Source organism: Geotrypetes seraphini, chromosome 8 (genome assembly GCF_902459505.1).
Source record: "Geotrypetes seraphini chromosome 8, aGeoSer1.1, whole genome shotgun sequence".
Lineage (NCBI taxonomy): Eukaryota > Metazoa > Chordata > Amphibia > Gymnophiona > Dermophiidae > Geotrypetes > Geotrypetes seraphini.
In genome coordinates this window covers 150706283-150733860 of record NC_047091.1, presented here as the reverse complement: position 1 = coordinate 150733860, position 27578 = coordinate 150706283, and the positions used below count along the sequence as shown (strand labels likewise).

Genomic DNA, 27578 nt, shown 5'->3' with positions numbered 1-27578 from the left:
TGTTCAGCCAGCAGTGCTCAAAGGTTTGGGTTTCTTTTTGTGAATATAAGAACATTAAATAAGAATATAAGAGTTGCCATACTAGGGAAGACCTCAAGTCCATCAAGCCCAGTATCCTGTTTCCAACAGTGGCCGACCCAGGTCCCAAGTACCTGGCAAAAACCCAAATAGTAGCAACATTCCAGAGCAGAGATTGTGATGTCATAATGCCTAATTCCACCAATGCCTAAGAGCCAACCTCATTAGTGTCACAATGGCTTGATTGTCTTTGGCTCAGATAAGAACATACGAATTGCCCTACTGGGATAGACCAAAGGTCCATCAAGCCCAGTATCCTATTTCCAACAGTGGCCATCCCAGGTCCAAGTAACTGGCAAGGTCCCAAAGAGTAAAACAAATTTTATGCTGCTTGTCCTAGAAATAAGCACTGTATTTTCCCAAGTCCATCTTAAAAATGGCTTATGCACTTTTCTTTCAGGGCAAAAATAACTGGCAATATCCAGATAGCAGCTGACACTGAATAATTAAATAACACGGTATTCGACAGCAGCAAATGCAGTCACTATTCAGTCAGCTTGTCCGGATACATTTAGGACAGCACTTTTACATGAAGTTATCCACAGCGTTCTCTAGGTAGCTGAAGGGAAAATTGACGCTACCTTGGTAACTTTAGTCTCTGCTTCAACTCCACCCCCAGACCACTCCGGCACTATCCAGATAGTGGCGCTAAATTTCTTTATAGACTTCCACGGTAGACTTCTAGATAGTGCCACAAGCCCTGAGTCTATAAACAGCGTCTAACTCCTAGGCGCCATCTGACGCAGTTGTCAATCAACTTCTATATCAATTATAGAATCGCGCCTAAACATTCTTAGATGTCAATAGGCATTGAGGGCTAGATTCTCAAAACTTTGCGGTAAAAAATGATGGGCCTCTGTCGCAGCTGTTACTGTAGAGATTTCAAAAAGGGGAGTCATTCTAAAAAATAAAAAACAACACGCATACAAATGAGGTTGACAGAGAGTAGCGAAGGTTCACTAAATTTACATGAGATGAGTCGCTGGTGATAGTGATCAGCACATGCGCACAAAACACCACGAAAGAGGCGTAAATGTGTGCCATATGCACACGTATCACATGCGTGCCTTACTTGAGTCGTTGGGTGCTCGTGTCGCAAATACAAAGACTTGTTTAAAATTTTCAGTTAAAATATTTGAAATGAAAAACTGCTATAATTCAAGTGAATCTTGTAATTTGTTTTTAATGTCAAATTTTATTATGAACCACAACCAGAAACACATAAGACACGGCTATAATACACGCGCTCAAGAAGTGTGTTTTTGTTCAACCCCCACCACCTCCAAAAAGGCTATAATTTATGTGACTCATGTAATTTTTATTTTGTCTCATTTGCCACAGTCAAAACACATGCCAGAGATGCGCTTTTCACAATGTTGGCACGGTACCGGCACCCCCCGGACCAATCGCTGATTTTTGTTCGCCCAAAGCTGACTGCGCATGGAGAATCACTCAGCGATGTTGAGGAATCCACCAGAGTTCTCGTTTAAATACTGATGAGCCCATTTGCATGGCAGAATCAGAGACTGCTAGGAAGCTCAGAAAAGACCACGGTAAGACGTGATAATCCGCCGTTAAAGGCAACCTTAAGTTCTGAGAATCTAGCCCTCAGTCCTTAGGCACACTGCCATTTAGGCCATGGTTTTCTTGGCCTAAATAAGTGTGTCTAAGGCCCTTTTTTACGGTTCACAGTCATAAGCGCACTTGACAAATGGGCGCTGACAAATTGGAGCGGACAATTGAGCGCAAGACATCAGTGCGCCGCACAAAAACCTTATTTTAAAGGGCTCCGACGGGGTGGGTGTGGGGGGGGAACCCCCCAGTTTACTAAATACTGTTGGCGCTGCCGTTGGGGGTAGTGTTGGGGGTTTGTAACCCCCCCATTATAGAGGAAACTTAACTTTTTCTCTATTATATGTTGGCAGCACGAACAGTATTTAGTAAAGTGGGGGGGGGGTTCCCCCACACACACCCCCGTCGGAGCCCTTTAAAATAAGGTTTTTGTGCGGCGCGCTGATGTCTTGCGCCCAATTGGCCGCTTCAATTTGTCGGCGCCTGTTTGTCCAGCGCGCTTTTGTCCCGTCACCCTTTTTTACTAAGGTGCGCTAACTGATTAGCACACACTAAATGTTAATGTGTGCATGTTAGTCTAAGGACGTGTTAGCGTTTAACGCATGCTAATCTGATTAGCGCGCGCTAATCGGTTAGCGCACCTTAGCAAAAGAGGGGGTAAGTCAATCCCCACCCAAACTCCACTCTGAATTCACCCCTAACCACACCTACTTACCGTGTAGGTGCCAATGGGTACCTCGACGTAGACGCCTACCCCAAAGTGGTAGGCACCTACCGGCAAATTAATATTTTAAAATAATTTTTTATTAGCTTTTAATAGCACTTTCAATTATCACTGATTAAGCCAATTAAAAAAATTACTCCCCCCCATTTTACAAAACCGCGCAAGAGGTTTTTAGCGCCAGCCAGAACGCTGAATGCTCTGCCCCAATGGTCATAGAGTTCCTATGACCGTCGGAGCAGCGTATTCAGCACACCAGCCGGCGCTAAAAACCTCTTGCGCAGTTTTGTAAAGGGGGGTTAGTTAGGTAGTGTTTATAGAATCAGGACCATAGAGTGTAAAGATATTCAGCAGTACCATCCAGATAATTAATATCTTTCTCAGCTAAATTTATCTGGGTAGCAGGTGCTACTTCCGGATAAATGCTTTTGAATATCAACCCACTTTTTTTTTTTCATTTTGTCCTAGAAAAAAATATATATATTAAACGCAATGTGTTTCTAGGGCATTTTTCCTAGAATGATGTCCTTCATTCCAATCAAGTCTTTAAAAACGTCCTCTCAGATAACACGTGCCCACCTTTTTTGCATGTCTGTATCCAAGGGCATGTAAGACAGCATGTTTTCTTGAGTGTGGCTTTGTGTACTGTCAGATTGTATATGGCTATTTCCATGATATGGAATGAGAAACATCCAACATGTAATTCTGTGTTCCAAGTTCCAAAATTTATTTGTTACTTATATGCTGCCTATCAATGGAGATTCCACGTGTGCGATACAAAAATGTGTGGCTTGCAAGACTTCCTGCAGGAGATTCCATGTGATTCTGCATGCATGGCATGCAAGCTTGTGTGTGTAATTCCATCTCCAGAATCCGTGACATGCAATATTTTGTGTCTGTGAATATGCGCATGTAACACAGAACGCATTAAATAAAGCATGCACAATGAACACGATTCAATGTCTGTGATACCACACTTTGGCACATCTGTGCGACATCTGAGACTCTTGTGTATATGCCACACGGAATGCATGTCATATGAGCCTATGAGAAAATTCTATGCGTGCAATGCAGAATCTGTGGCATATGCGATTCCATGTCTATGTGATATTGAATAGTGATTGTAGACCTCTGTGCATGAGATTCCTTGTGCACATATGGAACCTACACCATTCAACGTGCATGCAATGCAGAACGCATAGTATGTGAGATCTCTCGAGTGAGCAATATGGACCGTGTAGGGTGTGAAATTCCACATGCAACTGATACATAATATGCAGCGTGCAAGAGTCCATGCATGTGATATAGCATGAGAGCTATGTGAGATTTCATGTGTGCGGGGTGTAAGATCACATGAGCGAAATGCCTAATCAGTAGCATGCATGTATTTCTCCCCTGCCCACACATTCAGCACAGTGCCACCTTCTCAGTAGGCCCGTGTGGAGGCAGGAGAGCGGTGGCTCTGCCATGGCTGGCGGATACTGCTGTGGACGAGTTCCAACTCATGTCAGTGCCAAGTCTCTCGTCATGCAGGGCTGCCCCCTGCTAGAACTGTAACAGTCCCCTGGAGCCCCCCCCCCCCTCTCTTCCCTTCAATCACACATTACACCGGACCTTGACACACAAAGTCAAAGAAAAAAAAAATGGCAAAATGATTTGAAATTGAGGACACGGAGGGCCTGACTGCTAGCAAAGCAGGACTTTCTGGTTCATAGCAAGAGTTGGGCAGACAGCAGAGCAGCTGATCCTGGAAATCACACCCAGGGATCTAGTTTTTGAAGACTTCAGTCTAGACAGGATGAGCCCCGATCGCTTTTATTTTCCGTCCCCTGGTGGGTCCGCTGAAGCGGCTTAACATCTCTCTTAATTCCCCCCCCCCCCTCAAAAAAAAAAAAAAAAAAAATTACAACCATGCATCCCCTTCCTTACCCAATACAACAGATCCTTCCAGACCAAGACAGAAATGCAAACCCAGCAGCAGCCCCTCCAATACAGAAGACACGACAGCATTGATCGACAAACAGTCGGGGGAGGGGGGGGGGGAAGGGGCCACCTTACCTCTAAAAAAGAAGCTCTCTTCCCATCGGGGCTGATTTTTCATCTGAAGCCAACATTGGCGAACCCGGAAAGTGCAGAGAGAGGACAGCAAAGCAAGTGCAGAAAAGCCAAACGATATCTCCAAACGGTCCCCCCCCCCCCCTCCCGGCAGCGGTGCCCGACTGATGGCTGGTCCCGAACGGTGCAACGGTGCTGCCTAGTCTGTAATCCGGAGACAGGAGTCGGGTTCCACCCCTGGGGGTTTTTTTTCTCAGTTCTCCTTTCCAAAGATGTCTGTCTCTCCTCTCTGAGCCTCTCTGCAAATGAACAAGTTGGTGCTCATGCTTCGCTTTTCCCCCTCTCTCCCTCCCCCACCCCCCCCCCTCCCCGTCTTTGCTTTGCTCCTCTGTGATTCTGAAAGAGATTGATGGCACGGATCCAGCTCCCAGCAAGACTTACACCAAACAAATCCGCTTTCACAGCGCTGGCCGGGCTTCTTAAAGGGACCGCCGCCGCCCAGCCAGCAGAGTTTGCGAGCCCTGAGAGCTGCGCGTGGCATTTGGGGGTGGTGGGGGGAAGGAACTCCACCGCACCCTCCCCCCCCCCAAAAAAAAAAAAAAAAAAACTCTCACTGCAGTTGCTACTACTACAATCTACTGGATGGAAAGTACACAGGCTCCTGTTTTACCTACGTTTGAAAAGAGGATAGGAGCCTATTTGTCTTTTATAACAAATTAGGGGCAAACTGGCAGAGAAGGGCATTTTTGATAGAACGTCTAAGTCAGGGGTTTCAAAGTCCCTCCTTGAGGGCCGCAATCCAGTCGGGTTTTCAGGATTTCCCCAATGAATATGCATGAGATCTATGTGCATGCACTGCTTTCAATGCATATTCACTGGGGAAATCCTGAAAACCCGACTGGATTGCGGCCCTCAAGGAGGGACTTTGAGATCCCTGGTCTAAGTCTATATTTGGATGTTTCCCGCTAAACCGGTGTATCGCAAACTGGGCGCCGCAGCAAAATGCCAGCGTGGAGGAGAGGCACCGGCTGAATGCCTACAGGACGTGCCTCTCACTGCGAGAGGCACGTTCTGTAGGCAGTCAGCCGACACCGGCACCTCTTCCCCTCACCAGCACCTCTCCTCTTGCAGCCCCCCCCCCCTCCCACACACACTGACAGCTCAGGACCCCATCTGGAGGGCCTTGATGCATGCGCAGATGTTGACGTGATGTTGAACCGCAAGGTATTGGTGGAATAGAAATCACTAATGTAATGTAATGTAATTGCGTCAATGTCCGCGCATTTCTGGATGCCCTCCAGCCATGGCGCACTGTTTCCAGAAGTTTGCGAGACACTGCGCTAAACGTTCAAATTCGGGAGTGGCGAAATGCCCATTTTTGAACAGGACATCTCGGCCACCAAAACATCTAGAGTGCCAGGACGTCTAAAGTTATTAGCTATTTTTGGCCACAAAACTGCGAAAGTTAGAAACATCCAAATCAGCACCATTTAGACATGGAAGGGGTCAGCGTTGTAATGGACTGGTCGGTGACAGGTCAATTACGCGCACTTGTCTTGCGCTCATTTGTCCCGCTCGTGCACATTACAGAAAATAATTTGCGCTCAATTGTCTTGCGCTAGCTTGTCTTCGCGCTCAGTTGTCCTCGCGCTCAATTGACTAGCGCTCACTTGTCTTACGCTCAGTTGTCCGCGCGCAATGGTCTATGAACCGGACTGGTCACATAGACATGCTAACAGAACAGTGGGGCACCTTAGAGGCACTACTGTGAACATCACATAAAGTGTGCCAGATGTACATCTCACCATAAACCCCATATCATTTATACTGAGCCCTCCAAATCTCCCCCCATAACCTACTATACCCACCTGTCTACCACCCCAATAGCCCTTATGACTACAGATGGTAGCTATATGGCAGTATACTAGGGTTTTGAAGGGCTCATAATTAACACCATAGATGTTGTGGTTAGAGTGCCTTATGGGCCTGGGTCCTCCTCTCTATGGTAGATGTTGTGGTTAGAGTGCCTTATGGGCCTGGGTCCTCCTCTCTATGGTTTACTAGCCCATCCACTAGACACCTGTGTGATGCTCTACCAGGATTTCTCATACCAGGTGCTATTGTTCTACAGACAGGTATGTACTGTTTTATTTAAAAATTTAAGGAGTAGGAGGGGGTCAGTGACCACTGGAGGAGTGTGTGGGGGGGATCACTAATCCCTCCAGTGATCATCTGGATAGTTTGGGTCCCTTTTTGGCACTTAGACACTTTTAAAACAGGTCTAGGCAAAAACATCAAAGTTCCATCTAGGACGTCTTGCAAAAGGTGGGTGGGTCGGATCAGGAGGAAGGTTAGTGAATCGGGTCAGGGTCGCAAACTGATCGGGATACGATCGGTGGGCTTAGTGAATCTAGCCCTTATTCATACAAAATAATCTGTTGAAGTGTATTTTAGAAAAAGATTCTCATTTTCATGAATTTTTTTGTAAAAGACATTAAGTGTATTTTTACTTTTGCAGTCATCCAACCAGCACTAAAGAAAAGTCAGCGGTAAAGGACTTGGATTTGATTTTTTTTTTTTAAATATATAATATTGGAATTTAACCCCCTCTTTTACTGAGATGTGCTGTGCTTTTTAGTGCGCGGTAAATGTTATCCTATGGACGCGTTAGCGCGCGTGTTGATTTAGCGCACGCTAAAAGCGTGTTAAAACGCTTAGCGCACCTTAGTAAAAGAGGGCCTAAGTGCTGTTATAGATGGGCATTGTAGCTTTCAGTGATTCCACAGTACTGGCACCCAGGAGTCTGCAAACCAATTTTTTAAATGGAAACAACAATGCTTCCCTTTGAAAACCCGGTGGGCTGGCAGAACGTCTTTACCCTGTGCATTATACAGGTGTAAGGATGCAGGGTGGCGCAGCAAGAAGGGGTTGCAAGGGTTTTAAAATTAATACCCCCTCCCCCCCTTTTACAAAACCATAGCACGGTTTTTAGCGCCAGCCGTAGCGGTAACAGCTCCAGCGCTCATAGGAATTCTGCCATTGTGGCAGGCGCTAAAAAATGCGCTACGGTTGTGTAAAAGGGGGGGAGGGTGTTATCCCAGCTCTTAGAGTTTGGAATCCACCCTGCCCCTGTCCCATGGCCATTCTGTAGTAATTTCAATTTCAGATTACTGTAATTCACTCTATCAGGACATCACTCAAAAGGAGATCAGGAGGTTACAGGTCAACACTGCTATAAAAATAATTTTTAACACTATAAAATTCGACCATGTAACACCACTCCTCAGAAAAGCTCACTGGCTACCCATTTGACATAGGATTACTTTCAAAATACTACAGTCTGTTGGTCTCATGTCTGGACTGTAGGGAGCATGAGGTAACACCTCCCAGCCGTATTCGTGTAGTTTTTCAATGATGACATTCCCTATGTGCTTGCGTGCGAGCGTTGTCGTGAAGAATGAGTGGCCCAGCCAAGAGCAACTGAGGTCGGGTTTTGTGCATTTTTCTGTGCATTTTTTGCAAAAAAAAATCACAATAATACACTGCTGTGACACTTCTTCCACATGGAACGTTGTGATGATGATGCCTTCATGGTAATAAGCAAAAATCATCATTTGTTTGACTTTTGATTGAGCTCATCAAACAATTTTTGGTCGTGGGGAAGATGGAACTCTCCACTCTTCATTGAAAAACTACACGAATACAGGTGGGAGGTGTTACCTCATGCTCCCTACAGTCCAGACATGAGTCCACCAGACTTCGATCTTTTTCCAAAGTTGAAACAACCTATGCGTGGACATCGTTTTGCATTTCTGGAAGAGCTTTCTTCCGCCAGTATCCGAGCCATTCGACAACTGAACAAAACAGTGTCTTGGAATGAATAATGAAGCTTCCACTCGGTTATTGCAAAGCAGGGAGACTATATTGAAGGATTGTAAATAAATACTTGAAAAAATAAAATAAAACATGTAAATTTAAAAAAAAATAGTGTGCATTATTTATGAAATGATCCTCGTAAATTACTTTTGTGCTGTGACCATCATTTGATTCACAAAAAGAATAAAATGATTTTTCCAGTTTACCTATCCATGCTGTGATTGCTTCATTTCCAGGGAGCTAAATATTTATCTGACTGTCCTATTAACGTACTAAACCATTAACAATGAATAATTATCATGCCTCTTAACTGAGTTTTTGGGATATTTTTTCATCTGACAGATTGCTGTTGAGGTTGAAAACAAATTTTGGGGAAGTGTGCAGGCTGTGACGTCTTCGACCACCTTTGCTTTTCTGAAATAGCGACATTTCATTTTATGTGAAGTTATCACTTCTGTAATCCCAGATTAGTCTACTATGAAAGATGCAAAGTGGAATCACTAGCGCCAGCTCTGAAAGCCTTTAAAATAGAGGGAGGGCTGTCGTCCTGCCATCATTCTGACCCCACTGGGGACCCAAAACTCTTTTAACAAATTGTGAATATTAAACCACCCTCTGAAAAATAAAAAATCTCATTCATTAGATGTGGATTGATTATTGAAAAATGACAAAGAAGCAGAGGAAAAGGTTACCAGGATTAATTAGATCTCCTGAGATTTACATTTCTTTCCCTCAGATTTTGTTTTAACTCAGAAAGCATGATGCTAAAACTACTTTATTCAATGCGAGCTTCCACATTTTCACAGCCAACTAAGACTGAACTCACTGGAGTTGAGATAAATTTTAGTTTTTGGAAATTGAGAAGTTTCTGGTGTCCAGATATGGAAGTGTTCATTTTAATTGTTTCTATATGTATTTAGAAAAGAAAAAGACACCTTTGTGAAAATCACTTGTTTCCGCCTTCTCTCTTGTAAGTCTTATGCATTAACGTACAGGATAATATACAGTCAAAACAGATTACAATTTCCTATACTTACAATACAATGTGTTCATCCTAACTCAACACATACAGAGAATCTCAATCAAATAGGCAATAGGCAAGGTATTAGGTGAAGAGGTAAGTTTTTATTGTTTTCCTGAAGTTCAGAAGTCCTTCGAGGGATCTGATCTGTGGGGACAGTAGTTTGGTAAGAAATGGGAGTAGGATTGTCGTCTGGCATTCTGTAGTTGAAGGGCACCATGTTATGCAAAGATTTGTATGCTAGCATCAAACCCTTAAAGACACAGCATTTGGTTATGGGTAGCCAGTGGGCTGATGATAGAGCCTGAGAGACAGGGTCATGAGTATGAAGGTTCTTTAGAAGTCTGATTGCTGTGTTATGTACACGTTGGAGATGATGTCTATTCTTTGCTGTGAGACCATCGAATAGCGCATTGCAGTAGTCCATGCAGGAGATGGCGAAGGTGTAGAGAAGTTGGGCGAAGTCAGATTCCGAGAAATAGTTCCTTATTTTCCGGAGTTGTCATAGGTAGTAGAATGAAGAAGAGACCACCTGAGAGACATGGTTGGAAAGCGATAGATTGAGGTCAAGGAGTATCCCTAAGCTGCGCGCATGGTCCTTTGCATTATGGTCGTTGATTCCCAGAGTAGAGAGGGGCTGGGGCGGGTGCACTGCTCCCTTTGTGGATCCAAAGGAGTTCCATTTTGGAGGCATTCGGTTGCAATTTGTTAATGGACATCCGGTTTTTGATCTCCGAGAAGCAGACACAGTCTTTGTCTTCACCACCACCTCTACCAGGAAACTATCCCACGCATCTACTACCCTTAAGATAGGATAAATTTGCATGCACTGCCTCCATTGTATAGAAATTTCTCTCATGCATATTCATTGTGGGTATCTGACTGGCTGAGTGTGTCCTAAAGACTGGGTTGAGATTCCTTGGTCTATAGCAACCACAGAATACCTTCATGGAAATAATTTTTGTGTGAACTGCAGGTTTTTCACTGTGCTCAGACTGGATCTTATTGTGAAATTTCAGAGAGAGAGAGAAATGGACTATGTGTTAGACTAGTCCATGATGATTCGGTGGTGGTTGTCTTACCTAAGAAATGATGGTTTGTAGATTTGGCACCTAACCATGGGCCGATGCCCAAAGTTACTGTGAGTGTAAACATATGCTTAATGCTGGGTTTGCTTGCATATGATTGTGCTCTGAATGCTCAGGGGATTCAAGTGCAGGTGTTAATGTGCCTGGTACAGATGGCTGCAAATTGTATTGAAATGTATTGAAACAGCTGTTAATGAGGTCAGTAAGTAATTATTCCTTCACAGTGCTCAGATGGAAGCGCTGCAATGCACAGAAGGAAATGATGGCCTCTAATGCTGAAAAGATTTTGCCAGGTCAGGAGCAGCATTGAAGAGAAGATATGAGGAGATTTCTTGACAGTTTTTCCACACTGAACTGCCAGTTTGTCTTCTTTCACAAGTGGAAGGAGACTCCTGCAGGTTTTAAAGGCAGACAAGAAGGAACAAATATGTCCGAGTGAAACTGAAAGTAAAAGCACCTGCACCTGTTCGTCTCAGTGGTGTAGCCAGACTCAATATTTTGGATGGACCCTTCAACCACTCTCCCATGGAGATATGAAAAAAATACAGGTTTCTTCACCTACCCCCACATCAAGCATCTCTCCTCCTCTCAACTCCACTGCCTCCTGGCATCTGCCCTCCTGTTTCCAAACCCGTCCCTCCCTGGTGTTCCTACCTAACAGATGTCTCCAATGCCAGCAGTGATTAATTTTTGCTGCTGGTGCCGGCCTCCCCAGACTTCCTTCTGCTGAATCCCGCCGGTCAGAAAACAGGAAGTGACATAAGCAAGGTCAGGACACAGCAGAGGTTAAGCTTGGGGGTAGCACTGGTAGTAATACTGAATCACTGCAGGAACACCAGGGAGAGACAGGGTTCGGAGATAGAACATAAGAACATAAGAAGTTGCCCCCGCTGAGTCAGACCAGAGGTCCATCTTGCTCAGCGGTCCGCTCCCGCGGCGGCCCATCAGGCCTAGTGCCTGAACAGTGGTCCCTGATTAATTTTGTAACTTACCTCTAATCCCATCCCTATAATCTACCTTTACTCTTATCTGTACCCTTCAATCCCTTTGTCTTCCAAGTACCTATCCAAAGCTTCTTTGAACCCCTGTAGCGTGCTCCTATTTATCACATCCTCTGGTAGCGCGTTCCATGTATCCACCACCCTCTGTGTGAAAAAGAACTTCCTGGCGTTTGTTCTAAACCTCTCCCCTTTCAATTTCTCTGAGTGCCCCCTTGTACTTATTGATCCCCTTAATTTGAAAAATCTGTCCCTGTCTATTTTTCTATGCCTTCATGATCTTGAAGGTTTCTATCATGTCTCCTCTAAGTCTCTGCTTTTCCAGGGAGGGCAGATGCTGGGAGGGGGCAGTGTGGTGCTATACAGGCCCAACCAGGCTTACCTGTAGCTACGCCACTCATATTTTGGTGCTGGAGAATAAGCACCAATATGTGCTAACACTTCCATTTTTGTCTGGGCATGTGCACAAGAACTGCGCTTACTGCAAAACCTTTGTGCACATGTGTCAGGTGCATTCCTCCTGCCCCCTGCCCACACCTCCCCCATTAGCTGCAATTTCACCGGGCATAAAATCTAAATATCATTTGCTTCAAGCATCTCAGCGTTATTTTTTTTTTTGCCTACCTGCGCACGGCTTTTGAACATCAGTCCCTGGAAAACTAAAGGGCTCCTCAAGGTCCTTTCATGCATCTTTACTCTGCCTAAAAGGATTTACTTCTTTCTAATTAAGCGGGAAGGAACTGATAAGTTGGTGGGGGCTCTTTCAGCCTCATTTTTCTTTCTTGAAGTGTGTCGTGATTTTCCACTGATTTCCCAAGAGGAAATCTGCATTACAATATTTGCAGAGAAGAGCATGTGTCCTGGAATCATAACGACGTGGTTACTATCACTAGATAAATAACAAAGCCCACACAGGGCATTGCTCATGAGAAAAACAATATACAAATGAAAGATCTGTGACCTTTGTAAATTGATTTCACTGTGGGCTTCACTTGTTTTTACATAGTATCATTCCCAGTACTACAGAGATGAAATGTTCCCCTAGATATGATGAGGATGACACCGTGTTTCATCCTTTCTGAAAGATACTAACGGGTTTGTACTCAAAAGTACTTAACTTATCTATATAACTGTCACTGCTATACGGAAACGCGCCCTGTCTGCCAATTTGTAGCAGATAACGCTTAAAATTTTTATAGGACAATCCTGGAGAGTACAAGGACGGAGTGTGAGCGTTCAGCCCTTCGGCGATATTCAGCCAATATCCTTTTAATTCTAGTCCATAAACTTGCATTTGAAGTTGTATGCAGAAATTATAAATTACTGCCAGTTATGCTTAGAACTTAATTCTATAATTAGCTGCTAATTGGCATTAAAGACCAATTATTGGCTATAATTGGCGTTAATTGGTGCTCATTGGCACTCATTAGCAGTTGGTTTTCTGCAGATTGTTGCACGGAATCTATAATGTGCAACTGCAAAGGGGCGTGGACCTGGGAGGGATATGGGTGGGACGGGCCTACATTTAGGTTCAAACTTTGTACAAGAGCTCATTGCTAAATGTGTAATTATGAACAGCACCTTTACAAACAATGGGCAGCGTGGCTCATGTGAGGCTTCTGAAGATTATACCCTGCATGAAGACGGCAGCTGTGCTGCTTGTAAGGTGCAGCTGTGCTGTTCATAATTACACATTGAGTATTGAGCTGCCAGCAAGACTTCTTTGGCCTGATCAACTTAATACATTTAGGCTCAAGCATTTACACCAGCTGTTGAGCTGCATAGGTGCTCGTGTCTAAGGTTGGACACATAACCGTAGATTTACACTAGTATTCAATAATGGTAACTGTATAGAATTCACATCATCCCAGTGACTAACTTTAGGCGATCTACCCTTTAATGAGGTAATTCTACAAAAGAGTTACCCCACATGTAGGGGCCAAATATACACATAAATCATTTGGATACCGGCATATTTATTTATTGGAATTTATTACCCGCCTTTATGAAGAGGTTCACCCAAGGTCACGTCCAGCAAGAACAAATTTAACATAAAACTTACAATTTTGTTAACAGAAATACAATGAATGAGGTAAAACTCAAAAATCAGCAAACTGAAACTTAATACTAGGACTGCCATTAAATAGTTTAAAAAGTAGTTATTAACAGCACTGAAATTCAAATGAGAGATATAATACAATGTCAGCATAATACATATGAAACACCTAATAAGCACACATCAGAATAGTCAAATAACATAGGGCAGTGTTCCCTCTAAGCGGGCGGGTGTTGTGAGCAAACTTTTTTCACTGTGAGCTAAAAATATCGGGCGCCAGCAAGTTATGAGCCAAATAAATATGTTGTCAAAGTTGCTGATACATGAGGACGAGGTATTCAAAGGAATTTTAGGCCTACACGCTAAATTAAATAACGTTAAATAATATTTTTAAGAACACAGAAATTGTAGGGATGAAATGATATCTTAATAAATGTTTTACAACAAATGTAGTTATGTCTGTTACATCCATATGTGTAAACTGTAAATTAAAAACAGTCCAGAAGACAATACGTTTGATGCTTTCAATTTCTAGACCAGTGTTTTTCAACCTTTTTTGGGCAAAGGCACACTTGTTTCATGAAAAAAATCACGAGGCACACCACCATTAGAAAATGTTAAAAAATGTAACTCTCTGCCTATATTGACTATATATAAAGTAATTCTCTTGAATAGGAATCAAATAAACACAAAGAAAGTATTTTATAATTACTTTATTATGAAATAAAAATTATAAAAATTATAAAATACTTTATTCAGTGCGAAACCTGGGCCTGTTTGGCTGAACACAAAGCTGATATTCTGGCTGGAATGGAAGAAAGACACACACGTAGCTCTTCGTCAACAGCTCTCAGTCTCTCTCTGTATTTGGTTTTTATAGCATACAAAAATAGACAAATATACCCTCCATCCTTTTTATTAAACCACAATAGCAGTTTTTAGCGCAGGGAGCTGCGCTGAATGCCCAGCACTGCTCTTGACGCTCATAGGCTCCCTGCGCTAAAAACCACTATTGCGGTTTAGTAAAAGGGGACCATATTGTAAAATATAGACAGCAGATATAAATTCAGAACTGTGCATAGTAAGTGAAGGGAAGTTTTCATCTCTGGGAATTTACCCAGTTAACTATTAAGTTATTTGGGCAAATTCCTTTGAAAACTGTGGTAATACTGCCTCCACTTTGCTAAATTTAAAATAAAATCATTTTTCCTACCTTGTCTGGTGATTTCTGGTTGCACTTTCTTCTTCTGACTGTGCATCCAATCTTTCTTCCCTTCTATCAGCCTGTATGCTTTCTCTCCTCCACACCTCATTCCCTCCCCCAACTTTTTCTTCCTCTCTCCCTGACCTTTCTTTCTTTTTTTCTGTTTCTCTTCTTTCCTTCTGTTTCCCTGCCTGCCCCCTTTCTTTCTTTCTCCCAGCCTCCTGTCCAGCAGTAACTCTCTTCCCTTCCTCCCCTCCCAGCAGCATCTCTCCGTCTCCCTCTCCAGTAGCAGCTGTCCCTTTTTTTTTCCTTGCCCAGCAGCTTCCCAGATTCCTTTCCCTCCTCCCCTCCCAGAAGCATCTCTCCTTCTTCTCCCTCTCCAGTAGCAGCTGTCCTTTTTTTTCCTGGCCCAGCAGCTTCCCAGATTCCTTTCCCTCCTCCCCTCCCAGATGCATCTCTCCTTCTCCTTCTCCCTCTCCAGTAGCAGCTGTCCCTTTTTTTTCCTGGCCCAGCAGCTTCCCAGATTCCTTTCCCTCCTCCCCTCCCAGAAGCATCTCTCCTTCTCCCTTTCCAGTAGCAGCTGTCCCTTTTTTCCCCTGCCCAGCAGCTTCCCAGACTGATAGTGGTTTTCTCCCCTCCCAGCAGCTCTTCTTACTTCCCAGCGCAGCGATTCACGAAGGCAGCCTCGGGTCCTTTGTTGTGTCGCGCCGCCTCTGAGGAAAGGGGAAGTTGCATCATCAGAGGCAGCCGCGACTCAGCAAAAGCCCCGAGGCTGCCTTCGTGAATCGCTGCGCTGGGAAGTAAAGGAGAGCTGCAGAGAGGGGAGAAAGCCACTGTCGGAGGCTCCCCAAGATCTCTCCGGCCCAGCGCACGCTTCCGATGCTGATCTTGCAGAAGTTCAAATGAGTCAATCTTGCCGGTCCTGCGCTGTGACGAGAAACTTGTGCGCTGCGACCTAATATTTTGTGCGCCAGCGCACGCCAGCGCAGCTTAGCGGGAACAATGCGTTATATTTTGTATGTAAGTGTGTACCTCACCCTGGATAAGGGCGGGGGATAAATAAAGAACAAAAAAAAACACTAGTACTTTTCAACAATACAGCTTATTATATAGCCAAGGGGTCAAGTGCAGATATTAGATGGGAACAAGATGAGTAGTACAGAGTCCATTGGGATAAACAGATGGGAGGCCAAACTCAAGGCAAGTTAAACAAGATATAAGGAACTGATTTAGTTAAAGTGTGTGTAGCAAGCTAGTCCTGGTGCAGAATGAGTATGCAGGGTGCCCGCAAAAGCACTCCTTGATTTTAAATGATTACAGAACCAAAATTTATTGGAATATTCTTTCACCTTTGAGGCTACAGTTTCATCAACTCACAGTTTCATGTCGTATCTGTTGAATATGTACACTCGATGGGCGCCCCACCTGTTACTCGGCAAACATCGATGCGATAATCGAGCTCTGGCCAGACTCTCCGAAGCATATCCGGCGTGATCGCGTTTATAGCTTCAGTGTTGCGTTCCTGCAGATCATCCATAGTTGTGGGGAGTGGAGGTACGTACACTCTTGTCTTTCACGTACCCCCAAAGGAAAAAGTCGCACAGTAATAGCCGGTGATCTCGGGGGCCACCTGGTCATTTTGTCACGCTGCATTGTCTGAAGGTTGGAACTTCGACACCAATTGCAGCTTATAAGAGCGAAAGTGCAAACAATTGTGTAAGATCTTGCTAACCGTGCTTTTTGGGACTTGAATTTGCTGTCATCTTGTTTATAAACATTCCAATAAGTTTTGATTTTGTAACCATTTAAAATCAAGGAGTGTTTTTTGTGGGCACCATATGTATTAAAGACTTGGGTGAAGAGCCAGGCCTTTGCCTACTTCATGAAGTAGAGATAGTCTGGACTCCAGATTCTGGAGCAAATATATTTGTACACGTTTGTATATGCCAAATATGCGCCTACGCACAATTCTATATTAATTTCAGAGAGGCAGAAAAGTCCAATAATAAAATGGGAAACTGAGCTCAGCAAAGTGCTGGGTTTGTTAGTGCCTAGAGACTTCCAGAGCTCTCAAACCTGATTACTACATTGTAATTAATCAGCATAACAGAATCCAACACAAGTTAGAACCTGTTGTTGCTGCCTCAAAATTAAAATCACTTTTCGACTTGTTGTGATATGACATGAATTCCTCTAGAGACCGCAAATCCTGCGGTAGCCAACTTTAATTATATCTATGAATCCAGATCTCCATTCTTTCCGAACGTTGCTTCTGTTACCATAAGTCTCTAGGAATGTGGAGAATTGATGTCCAAGATGAAGACTTTATTGAAACAAATTTATAATGTCTAGGACCTGATACACTGGAAACATTTGGACCCAACACAGTTTGTATTTTGACACTATTGTCTTCCTCAGGGGTCCCTGTAGGTCAGTGGTCTCAAACTCCACATTTTGGATTTGAAGGTACATGGAGGGCCTCCAAAAAATAGTTAATGTCTTAAAGAAATGACAATTTTGCATGAGGTAAAACACTATATAGTTTATAAATCTTTCCTTTTGGCTAAGTCTTTTTTTTTTTTTTTTTAGTTCAGAAATTTTATTGAGTTTTATAATATAAGAACAGCATCAACATTAGAAGTGCTCCTATGTCATTTATAGCTAAAGAGACATATGATCAAGAAACGGTTTTATTTTACTTTTGTGATTATGATAAACATACCGAGGGCCTCAAAATAGGACCTGGCGGGCCGCGAGTTTGAGACCACTGCTGTAGGTCCTATGAGCAGGCTTATGGATTATATACTAAAAGCAAACATAAGAACATAGCATAAGCAGTGCCTCTCATCAACGCTGAGGTCTTTTGTTTGCTTTTAGTATATAATCCACAAGCCTGCTCATAGGACCTACAGGGACCCCTGAGGAAGACAATAGTGTCAAAACACAGACCGTGTTGGGTCCAAATGTTTCCAGTGTATCAGGTCCTAGACATTTTTATGTGGATTATTAATTTGTTCCAATAAAGTCTTCATCTTGGACATCAACTCTCCACAAGTCTTTTGCTTTGGTTGGTTTTCATTTTATGGAGTAATTAGGGTCAGCTCTCTTGTTAAGTCTCTAGGAATAAAATCTACACCACTCTAGGGCCCGATGCTCAAAGCCAACCAGATATTCAGTGTTTCATTTTGACAGTTTTAGCCAGTTTAGCTTGCACATGCTTTTATCGTCCAAGGAAACAGCGACCAAAGGTTCTATGCAATGCAAACGAGCTCCTTAGTATTAAACTGTGATGTAAATGCCATTAGCGATTCCCTCCAATGCTCAAAATAGCATACAAAACCCCCTGCCCAAAACCTACTGACAGCTTCAAGCAGGCGTTAGGGTGAGTTTGTGCAGAGCAAAATGAGTCTCTAGGAGTGGAAGGAGGGATGGGGGGCTGCTGCTTTCCAGACGTGTAACAATAAGAAAGCAACCCTCCCATCCCCCCCCAAACATTTAAACCCGCTGCTTCTCCTGTTCTAAAAATGGCTGCAGTGTTAGCATCTGTGTTTGGATGCTGCTACTGGCTCTGTTTGACCCCAGAAACAGGAAATTGCATCAGAGTTTGATGTAACTTCCTGTGTCAGGCAGAACCTGCAGCAGCATGCTAAAGCTGATGCCACAGCCATTTTTTCAGATCCAAAGAAGCAGTGGGTCAACACAGTAGCAGGAGACCAGGTAATCGCGTTAATCACAATTACGGCAAATTTTTTTTAAAAAAATGTTAAATATTTAGCATGTTAATCACGTTATTAATGTGCTACATCAGGAGCCCTAATATGGAGAGATCTGTGAGTGGAGGCAAGTAATGGCAGGTTAACACTAATTTTGGGAGATGGGTGATTACTGGAGAAACTAAGTTGCATGTTAGACTCAAATTAAAGGGGTTTCCAGCCTTGAAGGGGCAATTACTAGAGAGAATATGGTATATATATATGATGCAAAGTTTAATACTAAAAGTGCAATGGCTGATAGTATACTTCCACAGGATCATTCTGGAAGGGATATGTTGGGATGTTCATGAGTGCTGAGTGTAGCTGTCAAAACCTCGGGAAAGTTAATTAGGGGGAGCACAGTTGAAGATTCCCCCAGTGTGCTTAATACCCTTTCATCAGCTCTAGGTATTGTTACTCACCATGCCTATTCTGTAGTTAAATTTCAATTTAACTAGCTTGAAGTGCCAGCTCTTTGTGCCTGCCATTTCTACAGGCAATATGGGGGAAAAGGAGGGTAGGGGGGGCGAAGAGCTTTTACTTTAGAAAATGTCAGCTACATGCACTCTTTTCTCACAACTTAAACACACCCTTGGGAACACCTCTGCTTAATCTGGATAAAAGCATGAACACCATGCAACTTATACATACTGTTAGCATGAGAGAAGACAGACATTTTCAGCCAGAAAAATGACTTTGAAACTTGCTGCCTACAAAGTACCAAAAGCAATGCAGTCTGAGATTCATTCAAAAGATATGGCCAATGGCCAATTAACTGTGTGGCTCTTGGTGGGTGGAATTCCCCCTTCAGTCATTCCCCTTCCTTCCTTCTCGCCCCTCCCACACTGACTAGTTAAATTTTGCACAGGCACAAAATTTAACAGGAGAAAAATGAAATGGCATTGGGAGAATTCGCAGTACTTGGTTTCACCTTATCTGCTCAACGCCGATATTCAGTTTTGGCTGGAGAAAGCCAGGCAAATGGTGGGGATCTGTAGTGCTGAGAAATTTTGAAAAATCAGAAAAAGTTCCATTTTCTCTATAATGGAGGGTTCCAAACCCCACCCCCCAACAGCAGTGCGAACACTATGCAGTAAAGTGGAGGAGTTCCCCACTCACATCCCAGTTTGGAGCTCTTTAAAACTAAGTTTTCCCATGGCGTGCTTCTTTCTTGTGCCGAATTGTCAGCGCTCGATTGTCGGCGCGCTGGTGTCTCGCACGCGACTGACTATGAACCGTAATATCTACATGTCTGAGAGACATGTAGATATTACTATGGGAAAATTCTATAAATGGCGCAGAAAATTAGGTGCTCATGGCCACATTCTATAAACAGTACCCTATTTAGGCTCCACTAGGTGCCCTAATCATGACTGCCTGGCAATGCCAAAATTCGAAGATCCGCGTCAAAGTTAATTTTTTTAATTGGCTTAATCAGTGTGGTAATTGAACATGCTGGTTTTCAGCTAATAAAAAAAATTAAGCAATTTAAGAGTTCAGCGCCAAACTCTTAGGGGTCCTTTTATCAAGCCGCACTAGCGGGGTTAGCACGTCGGACATTTTATCACGCGCTAACCCCCACAGCCGACTAAAAAAACTAACGCCTGCTCAATGCAGGTATTAGAGGCTAGCGCGGCAGGCAGTTTAACATGCGGTATTACGCGCGTTAAACCCCTACCGTAGCTTGATAAAAGGACCCCTTAGGATGCCTACCGACGCCTAAGTAGAGGTGCCCTCTAATGCTTAGGAACATAAGAACATAAGAAGTTGCCTCCACCGGGATCAGACCAGAGGTCCATCGCACCCAGCGGTCCGCACCCGCGGCGGCCCATCAGGTCCATGACCTGTCAAGTGTTCCCTGCCCTAAAAAAACCTATCCTTACTTCTATCTGTATCCCTCAATCCCCTTTTCCTTCAAGAATTTATCCAAACCTTCTTTGAATCCCTGTAGTGTCTTCTGCCCCACCACTACCTCCGGGAGTGCGTTCCATGTGTCCACCACTCTCTGGGTGAAGAAGAACTTCCTGGCATTGGTTCTAAACCTATCCCCTTTCAGTTTCTCCGAGTGCCCCCTTGTACTTGTTGTTCCCCACAGTCTGAAGAATCTGTCCCTGTCTACCTTATCTATGCCTTTCAGGATCTTGAAAGTTTGTATCATGTCTCCTCTAAGTCTCCTCTTTTCCAGGGAGAACAGCCCCAGCTGTTCTAGCCTGTCGGCATATGAAAGGTTTTCCATACCTCTTACCATTTTCGTCGCTCTTCTCTGGACCCCCTCAAGCAATGCTATGTCCTTCTTGAGGTACGGCGACCAATACTGGACACAGTACTCCAAATGCGGGCGCACCATTGCACGGTACAGTGGCATGATGACTTCCTTTGTCCTGGTCGTGATACCCTTCTTGATGATACCCAGCATTCTGTTTGCTTTCTTTGAGGCTGTCGCGCATTGTGCTGATGCTTTCATTGTTGTATCCACCAGCACACCCAGGTCTCTTTCAAGGGTACTCACATCTAGCAATGTTCCCCCCATTGTATAGCTGAACATCGGGTTCTTTTTCCCAACATGCATGACCTTGCATTTCTCTATATTAAAACGCATCTGCCACTTTTTGGCCCACTCTTCCAGCTTCGTTAGGTCCCTTTGCAGGTTTTCACAGTCTTCCGTGGTTCTAACCCTGCTGCAGAGTTTGGTGTCATCTACAAATTTGATAACCTCACATTTCGTCCCTGTCTCCAGATCATCTATAAATATATTGAACAGGAGCGGTCCCAACACCGACCCCTGCGGAACTCCGCTCGTGACCCGTTGCCAGTCTGAGTATTGGCCCTTCACTCCAACCCTCTGTTTTCTGCCCGCCAACCAGTGTTTAATCCATCGGTATACATCCCCCTCCACTCCGTGGTTCCTCAGCTTCCTAAGCAGCCGTTCGTGGGGTACCTTGTCGAAAGCTTTTTGGAAGTCGAGGTAAATTATGTCTATGGGTTCCCCTTTGTCTATCTGGCTGTTTATTCCCTCAAAGAAATGTAGTAAGTTTGTGAGGCAAGACCTTCCCTTGCAGAAGCCATGTTGGCTCTCCCTCAGCTGCCCATTTTTTTCCATGTGCTCGCAGATGCTGTCCTTAATAAGTGCTTCCATCATCTTACCCGGAACCGAAGTCAAGCTCACCGGCCTGTAGTTTCCCGGGTCTCCTCTTGATCCTTTCTTAAAGATAGGCGTGACATTTGCTATTTTCCAGTCCTCCGGGATCTCCCCAGTTTTCAATGATAGATTACATATTTACTGGAGTGTTTCCGCTATTTCCTTTCTCAGTTCTTTTAGTACCCTTGGGTGGATTCCATCCGGGCCCGGTGATTTGTCGCTTTTTAATCTATCTATCTGTCGTAGGACGTCCTCATGGCTTACTTCTATTTGCTCCAGCTTTTCATCTAGATCCCCACTTATAATCTCCTCAGGTTCTGGTACATTGGATGTGTCCTCGCTCGTGAAGACCGACGAGAAAAACTTGTTTAACCTGTCTGCTACCTCTTTTTCCTCTCTTACCACTCCCTTTCTGGTTCCATCATCCAATGGTCCCACTTCCTCCCTTGCCGGTTGCCTCCCCTTCACGTACCTAAAGAACGGTTTGAAGTTTCTCGCCTCCCCAGCCAGCTTCTCTTCGTATTCTCTTTTTGCTTCCCTAACCACTCGGTGGCACTCTTTCTGGTGTTTTTTGTGTTCCTTCCGGTTTTCCTCAGTTTGGTCCTTTTTCCATTTTCTGAATGATGATCTCTTGTCGCTTATCGCCTTCTTCACTTCCTTTGTTATCCACACCTTGTTTTTTGTTTGGTTCTGTTTGCGCCCTTTCCTAAACCTGGGGATGTACATGTTTTGTGCTTTTTGCACCGTGTTCTTGAGTAGGGACCAGGCTTTCTCTACGGTCTCCATCTTCCGTGAGCTGTTTCTGAGTTTATGTCTCACCATTTTCCTCATAGCTTCGTAGTTCCCTTTTCTGAAGTTGAGTGCCATCGCTGTGGTTCTCTTCACTTTTGATGTTCCCATTTCTAGTTTGTACTGGATCATGTTGTGATCACTGTTTCCTAGTGGCCCTACTACTACCACCTCCTTTGCGGGGCCCCCTAGACCGTTGAGGATTAGGTCAAGAGTGGTATCTCCTCGTGTCGGTTCCTGGACCAGCTGCTCCAAGAAGCAGTCCCTCACAGCCTCCAGGAACTTTGTTTCCCTCGCGCTGCTGGAGTGTCCAATGCTCCAGTCTATCCCAGGGTGGTTGAAGTCTCCCATAACCGTCACCCTTCCGCTTTTGCATTCCTGCCTCAATTCTGCTTCTAGGTCATTGTCACTTGTTTCTGGCTGTCCAGGTGGGCGATAATAAAGTCCCAATTTTGTGTCGGTTCCCTTTCTTCCTGGTAACTTAACCCATAGCGATTCCAAACCTTCTGCCCTTGTTGCCGTATCCATCCTGGTCGAGTGAATGGAGTCCTTTATGTATAGCGCTATTCCTCCTCCCTTCTTACATGTCCTGTCTTTCCTATAGAGTTTATAACCTGGTAGTACTACGTCCCATTTGTTGTCCTCAGACCACCATGTTTCTGTGATTCCAATTATGTCTAGGTCCTCTTTGTTGGCCATGACTTCCAGCTCTCCCATTTTGGTCCGTAGACTCCTTGCATTGGCGTACAAGCAATTTAAGTTTTGGTTTTTTACTTTCCCTGTTGTTCTTCCTTGTGGGTTGATTCTCTTGTCGTCCCCTTCTTGGGGTGCCAGCCCCTGAGTCCCATTTTGTTCGTCCCCTTCCCATGGTGTGATTTCTTTGTCCTCAGCTGTCTTCCTCATTTCTGCATGTCCTTTTATGCAGGGCTGAAAATACACATTCTATTCTAATAATTCTAATCCTCTATAATAAAATCCTAAGCGCGCATACGCACTTAGGACAGCGTGTTCCCTGACAGCATGATGTGTCCCTCTGTGCCGAATTCTATTTTTGAACACGGAGGCAGGGAACACTCCGGCAACTCCCACCTCCCACCCTCACTCAGTGCCAGACAAACCGCTGCTGCCGCTGATCCCATAGCATCAGAACGGGGGGGGGGGGGGGGGACGGCACAGGGGCCATGGCCTCCCCAAAAATTGCCCCTCCTGTACGTGAGCCAGTGGGGGGGAAACACCCCCACTTCTTCCAAGGCTGGGAGCTTGCTGCCCCTGCTGGCATCTACTTCTCCCCCACCTCCCTCTTGCCTGCTCACCCGCCCACCACATTTAACTTCTTAGAAAAGTACTGCACCGTGCTGCCGCTGGTCTCGCCGTCTTCTCTCCACTGTGGCCCGCCCTCTCTGACAACTTCCTGTTTCCGCTAGGGCTGGCCGCAGTGGATAGAAGATGCCAAGGCCAGAAACAGCGTGGTGCAGCGCTTTTCTATGAAGTTAAACATGGCGGGCGGATGAGCAGGCGGGAGGAAGGAGGAGGGGGAGGAGTAGATGCCGGCAGGGGTGCATTACAGAGAGTTGACCAACAAGCATGCTGGCAGAAAGCTAGGTATAGAAGGGAGGAGCATATGGGATTGGGGGAAGGGAGAGATATGGACAGAGGAAGTAAGAGAGGAAGAGATGGACATGAGGGAAGCAGGGGGGAGGGAGAAATGGATGTGGAGAAGACAAGATGGGGAGAGGGAGAGAGATTCAGGGAGGGGACAGAAGAGGGAGGGAGAGATATGGACAGAGGAAGTAAGAGAGGGAGAAATGGACATGAGGTTTGTGCCGTGGAACAGAAGGGGTGCTGCTGGACAGGGGGGCAGGGAAGAGGTGCTGCTAGACAGGGGGGAAGTAAAAGTAAGGGAGAAGGTCTACTGCTGGACAGGGGGAGCAGGCAAGGGGTGGTGATGGACAACCGAGGAAAGAGACAGAAAGAAAGAAATACAGACAGACAGAAAGCGTCCAAGGAGAGAGAGAGAGAAAGAAAGACAGACACACACACCAATTTTAGCACCCATTAATGTAACGTACTTAAAGACTAGTAATTTATATTTTTACTTTTTCTTCGAGACGCTTTACTGCTGTTGGCGATCTTCGGCGTACTTGACATACAGGCATTTTGTTGTTATCCTCCATTTTTTGTGGCATATTTTAGCCCTCCCTTTTTTTACCATGGACCCCTGACGAAGGTTTGTCCGAAACACGGACCGTGTCGGGTCCCTTGATTGGTAAAAGGGTTTTATATATATTTTAAATCTTGTCACAATAAATTTTGCCTGCATCTTGTACACAGTCTGCAGTTTTGTTTGGTTTGTTCCTAGTAATTTATATTCCACATATCCTACAATTCTATGTGGATTACAAATTATTCAGGTACTCAAGCATTATTCCCTAACTGTCCTGATGGGCTCCCACTCTATCTAATGTACCTGGGGCAATGGGGATTAAGTGACTTGCCCAAGGTCACAAGGAGCAGTGCAAGATTTGAACCCATAACCTCAGGGTACCAAGCTGTAGCTCTAATCACTGCACCACACATTCCCACAAGGGGGTAAAATTTGGGTTACCAGATTTTCCTAAAGGAAAATTTGTACCTATGGCCACGCCCCTTGCCCACCCACCCAGTTCAACCCCTGGCCCACCCACCCAGTTCAGCCCGTGTCTCACCCTGTCCCGCCCCCATCCCCATCTCCCTGTAACCTGTTCGTGCATTGGGATGGTATGCACGGATGTGACACGATGATTTTGTGCATGTGCATGTGAAGTCACTGTGTTGCATCTGCGTGCTCGCAGATGCTGTCCCAACATCGGAAGCTTTTCAAAACCCAGACAAAGTGCTAGGTTTTGGAAAAGCTGTCTGAACCCCTGGACATGTCTGGGGAAATCCAGGCGTCTAGTAACCCTATGTAAAATGCCCACCAGGTTTGAAATAAAGCATTTACAAGTTCAGTATGCATTAAGGGGTTCATAATAATAAAAAAAAAAATCAAAAAAGTGTCCTAAATGGCTACTTGAACGATCAAAAAGCCTGATCGTCCAAGTACCCATAACCAAAGCTGGTTTTTAGACGTATCTAAAAACAGCTTAGGCCTTTCCCCTGCCTCTAGACGCACAGAGAGAAAAGAGGTGTGTTTAGAGGAGGGGAAAGGGCGGGCAGTGGGCGGGCGGTGGGCCGACCTACACCTAGGCGTACAACAGGTATAACCAAAACATTTACAGGTTGCCTAGTCGGCACATAGACCTTTGTGACTTAGACGAAATCAAACCAGGTCTAAGTGCCGAAAAAGGGGCCGCTGAGCTGATGGCCGCTGGCGCCATCAGTTCAGCGGCCCGGCAACCCATCCATTGCAAGCTTCGCGGCAGGAGAGATGCCTCATCTCCCCTACCGTGATGCCATCACTTCTCTACCCGAACTGTCGCGACCCGCGGCAGGAGAGATGCCCTATCTCTCCTGCCGCGGGTCACGGCAGCTCGGGTAGAGGAGTGATGGCATCGCGGTAGGGGAGATGAGGCATCTCTCCTGCCGCGATGCATCACCCCCCACAAACATACAACATCGGGGCAAGAGGGAGCCCAAGCCCTCTTGCCCCGGCGATCGTTCCCCCCCCCCCCCCCCCACCTTGTTTAGTAGAGGCAGGCCATAATCAAAACAAGGACGTCTGTTTTGGTTATGGACACTTTCCCTGCTTCTGCTTTGAACATTTAAGGACTTAGGCCTAAAGGGGACTTAGATGTTTTTTTTTATTATGCCCCTCTAAGGGTTTGGAAGAGCTAATACAGCCACAATTCAATTTATAAATCTTTTATGCATTGTGCTAATAGATCATATTTAAGAAAAACTCTGCACACTCCAAAATATATTTCCTTGTCGAACCTCTGTGTGCTTTACCATCACATGCCAACCTGACAAATGATCCTGCATGTGACAGGAACACTTTGCAAGCAAGTGCAAAGAGTCGTGTGTGCCACACATTTCATTTTCTTGCCAGCTGTACTCTTAACACTAAAGCTGAGATATTGTGCTAGCCAAGTTTTATCACTAACATACGGGTTATGTGCTGACCAGACGCTTTTTCAGGATCCCTTGGGGAAGTGACGACCTCGTTTGAGAGCTTACTCAGCGAAAGCACTGTTACCATTAAATAAATTAAAGTAGCTGTCAGATAAGAGCTGACCGGAGAGAACCTTTTTCTGAGTCTCCTAGCACTAGTGGGTATTCATTCAAGGTAACTCTAGTCAAAGAATAAAACATCTCCCTGTCTGACAAGAAGTCTGCAAGCATGAAAAACATAAAACTTGGAGCATGTCAACTTAAGAAAGAGAAGGAACAGCGATTGGAGGGGGGGGGGGGGGGGGGCGCACAGACTCTCATTACTCCAGATGACTCAGGGCTATCACCAGCGATGGGCACATGCAAATTTACCGAATCTTTGCTATTCTCGATCTCATTTGCAGGAGTGTTTTTTTGGAGAATGACTCATTTAAAAAAAAAAAAAAAAAAATCACTACTGTAACGGCTGTGACAGCAGCCCGTCGGTTTTTAACGCAAATTGTTAAGACTCTAGACCTCAGTTCTTTCTTTTGATGGCAAATAAAAATCAAAAGAGCCCATTCAGCCTATCCAGTTGAGATTCATCCACTTTGGACAGATAAGCAGTCCCATATGTAATCTAACCACTAACTTCCCTATACCCTATGAGGGACATAATTTTTTTTTTATTAAAAAAAAGTCTAAAAAACCTTCCTAAATCGGCACTTGGATGATCAAAAAGACAGGTCAACCAAGTATCGATAATCGAACAGGGTTTTAGATGTATCTAAAACCAGCTTAGGCCTTTTCCCTGCCTCTGTGAGCCCAGAGTGAAAAGGGGCGTTTTGGGAGGAGTGGGTAGGGCGGGAGGTGGGCGGGTTGTGGGCCGACCTAGACTTAGTCGTCCGGCAGCCATAATCGAAAAGTTTGACAAGTTGCCTATACTGAACTTTACTTTTTGACTTAGACCAAGTCAAAACAGGTATAAGTTCTGGATCGGGCCACTGATCGTGGCTGCAGCGATCAGTTCAGCAGCCCAGGCAATCTGTCCCCCCCATCCCCATAACCTCCTGCTGACACCCCCCATCCCCCGAAAGTTCACCTCCACCAGGACCCCCATAACCCCACTAGGACCCCCCTAACCCCACCTGGACCCCTATA

The 27578-nt window shown here is 44.9% G+C and overlaps 1 protein-coding gene across 13 annotated transcripts in view; it reads right to left on the bottom strand.

Moving 5' to 3' along the window:
• NCOR2 (nuclear receptor corepressor 2) overlaps positions 1–4720 on the bottom strand; it is an 844184-nt gene extending 839464 nt beyond the window's left edge. For 10 of the 13 annotated variants that reach the window (XM_033955736.1, XM_033955745.1, XM_033955746.1 and 7 more), the window contains exon 1: positions 4430–4720. The gene's annotated coding sequence lies outside the window, so the exon portion shown is untranslated. The remainder of the gene's footprint in view (positions 1–4429) is intronic. The other 3 variants (XM_033955737.1, XM_033955744.1, XM_033955748.1) reach the window with 1 other exon arrangement.
• Positions 4721–27578: the final 22858 nt, after the last annotated feature.